Source organism: Sus scrofa, chromosome 15 (genome assembly GCF_054392235.1).
Source record: "Sus scrofa isolate SSC_HxYL_T2T_F1_AM1 chromosome 15, Sscrofa_HxYL_maternal_Yorkshire_Landrace_v2.0, whole genome shotgun sequence".
NCBI classification, from domain to species: Eukaryota; Metazoa; Chordata; class Mammalia; order Artiodactyla; family Suidae; genus Sus; species Sus scrofa.
This window is the reverse complement of record NC_139397.1, coordinates 58,648,961-58,652,579: the sequence shown is the minus strand read 5'-3', so window position 1 is coordinate 58,652,579 and position 3,619 is coordinate 58,648,961.

Sequence of the window (3,619 nt, the reverse complement as noted above, 5' to 3'; positions counted from 1 at the left end):
TCAGATGTCTTTCCAGGTCCTTTAAGTACAAGGGGGAAAAGGAAGCAGATAGAGAAGTAAAGTAGAGTTTTCAAATGAAGACTTCTTTTTACATGTGGGATGCTCCAAAAAATTTGGCATAAAGCAATTACTTCCTTTATTTAGTCAACCAACACTTGTTGATATACAATGGCAAAGCAGGTGCACAAGCCAGGTTAACACTTCCTCACTGATCTTCATTATAATTTTGAAGATGTGGCATTCCCACTGCTGCACAGTGAGTTGAGAATCTGACTACAAGGAAGTTCACATCATGGCGCAGCAGAAATGAATCCCACTGGGAACGATGAGATTGCAGGTTCGATCCCTGGCCTCGCTCCAGTGGGTTAAGGATCTGGCATTGCCATGAGCTGTAGTGTAGGTTGCAGACTTGGCTTGGTTATAGTGTTGCTGTGGCTGTGGTGTAGGCCAGCAGCTATAGCTCCGACTGGACCCCTAGCCTGCGAAACTCCATATGCCGCAGGTGCGGCCCCAAAAAGCAAAAAAAAAAAAAAAAAAAAGAATCTGACTACAGCAGCTAGTGTCGCTGCGGAGGTCCAGGTTTGATCCCCGGCCTGGTGCAGTGGGTTTAAAGATCCCATATTGCTGCAGCTGCAGTGTAGGTAGCAGATGCAGCTCAGATTCAATCCCTGACCTGGAAGCTTTCATATGCTGTGGGTTTGGCAAAAAAAAAAAAAAAAATAGTAATAATTTTGAGGATGTATCATCAATTTTGTTGATCTTTTCAAAGAACCAGCTTTTAGTTTCGTTGATCTTTTCTATGGTTTTCTTCATTTCTATTTCATTTATTTCTGCTCTGATCTTTATGGTTTCTTTCCTTCTGCTAACTTTGGCGTTTGTCTGTTCTTCTCTCTCTAGTTGCTTTAGGTGTAGAGTTAGGTTGTTTATTTGAGCTTTTTCTTGTTTCCTGAGGTAGGCTTGTACTGCTTTTGCTGCACTGAAAATGTATCATGATAAAGATAATCGAGGGCCTCAATTCTTAACTCAAAACCTATTTAGGAATCTTGAAGTTTTGGATAGGAGTATTCTATCATATCAACTTTCAGTCTCTCTGCCTTTCCTTAGACATGAACAACTGACTTTAGGCTCTAACACATGTATAAAAATGTATATATTGACAAGAACACTTATTTAATTTCTTCCCTAGAATTTACATTGACTTCTTTTCTGGTCCGCTCATCCCCTAACTTAAGGTTTAAGCAGTTCTCTCTAGTTGGACTGCTGCATGGGAACATAAACAATTATTTCTTTAAAAAACAGTGAAAGTGGTATTTTGCCTCTAAGGGCAGTTGTTGAGCCAGGAAAAGAAGATTTTGGTCGTGACTATCACTGGATTAAGAACAAGGATATTCTAACAGACAGATTATCTTATAATAACATTCATTGTGTTAACTGATCCAGCAACGAGGTTCATTTACTCAGCATTTATTTGGTGGGGGAGGGGTTAGGGGGTTGAAGGGAGGATGTGGGGCAGGAGGGAAGCTCTGTGAGGACATTCGTGGGTTTATCTTGTTGGTTGTTGGGATTCATAGCACCTAGCACATAGAGAATTAATTTAAAAATGATCGAATGTACAGATATTGTTGATTTTACAGTCGAGGAACAAAAGACTCCAAGGATGAAAGTAACTTCTGAAGGTCATTTGGGTAGTAAGAAGTAGAATCGGAGATCAAGTCTGGTTAGACTTTTTCCCCATGACAAACTTGACACACCCAGATGGGTGACTTTCCAGACTCCTTGCCTCTGTTTCTAGGTTGCAAGTCCCAGCCTTTCCTGGGTAAGCCGAGGTGATGGGAGAAGTGGTAGGTGATATGGTGACAGAGCAGACATCCATGAATGCCATCAAAGTCCCACCTGAGGAAACTTACCTTGACTTCTGTCTTTTTAACCCAGATCTGCCACCTTCAAGGTACTGAAATAAATTCCCGGCCATGCTACAGAGAAGACATGGATAATCCTCCAGCCTGTGAATGGAGGTGCCAAGCCAAAGCCTGTGGCATAATCCTCACAAACTGCTGATTGTGTCTACCCGTGTAAAGCCCCCTCTCCTCACACTTGATGTGGCTGAAAACATAGTAAGCCTCTGTGTCTGTGGTAGGTGAAGAAAGATCTTCAATTATAAACCAAAATACAAGGTATTAACAAGAGACTTAACACCTACAGTCACACTTGGAGTTACAAGGTGTTAATGAGCAAGATAAACCAAGGAATGCATTTTTTTCTTCCAAAGGTGCCTGAGTTCGCAGTTAGTGTGGAATAATTGAAACCTCAAGTTGTGAAACCATGAATCAGGAGGGTTTCCTGTATTATGAATGATGTCATTTTATAAGATGAGAGACTTTCAGTGAAACACGGGAACATTCAGGGTAATGTGTTTGTAGCAAGTAGGATCCTGAATTTATTGCAGAGGGGACTGTGTGAGTTGACCAAAATGGAGACTGATGAGAAGTAACTAAATTATGTATGATAGTCTTTACAGAGCAGAGGAAGGAAGAAAGCTTAATGATGTTGTGGTTGAAGGACCAGAAGCAATTGGCGATGCGTAGGTTGGAGGCTGGTAAGAAGAGAAATGGATCTATGAAGACTCAAAGACTATAGATGAGTGTGACAGGGACCTACCAGTGGATTGGGGAGGGGAAAAGAAGCAGGGGCTCAGCATATAATAAATTTTAGTGGCAACAAGACAGCCAAGTAAAGTTAACTTGACATTAAAAGTCATCATCTTAATCTACATAGCTCTTTCCAGTCTCAGTCTTCTCAAGGCAAAAAAAAAAAAAAAAAATCTATAGTTAAGGATGAAGTATTTTTTTCCCCTTTGCTTTCCCGGCATCCACTGAACACAGTACATAATTTAATTATTGAATCTACAGGCTGGACCATGGAGATGAAGAATGATGTGTCTGCTGTGGTGAGAAATTAGATAGAACCAACTGTTTATTCTCATCATTCTTCCTCTGTTAGGGTAAATTAATATAGTTAACAAGCTTTTGTTTGGATTAGAGGCTCAGATCTGGGATGTGCTGATCAGAACTCATGATCACTACAGTAGCTATTATTTATGGAGCGCTGACAGTATCCTCAAGCCCCACGTGTGAAACAGAAAGGGGTTCTTTTGTCATTCTCAGGGGTGGAACCAGTGTTCCACTAGACTTAAGGGCTATACATTTGAACAGAATAAGGAAACAAGAAAATCAGATTTAGTTCCCTAGAGCATAGAACTTCAGAAATGTCACCCAAGGTCTTTCCTATTGATCTGCACCATGTTTTTTGGTTTTGGTTTTTTTGTTTTGTTTTATTTTTTAAATAATTGTAACAAAATGTGCACAATTGCATAGCCAGCAAACATCACGGGGAAGACCGGGAGGGGTGTGGACAGTGGAGAGGGTTGAGAAGGGATCGCAGGCTTTGGCACACATCTCAGACCCTTCTACACAACTTGAGCAGGAACTGTAAAGCTGGTCAAGCAAAGCGCTTATGCAAATGCAGCTTCGAGGCATTCGAGCCTCGAGGCAGAGCTTCCCCGCCCAACCCAGTTCTCTGCCCCCAACAAACTCCTTCCCCGTGAAACTGTGAAGCTACT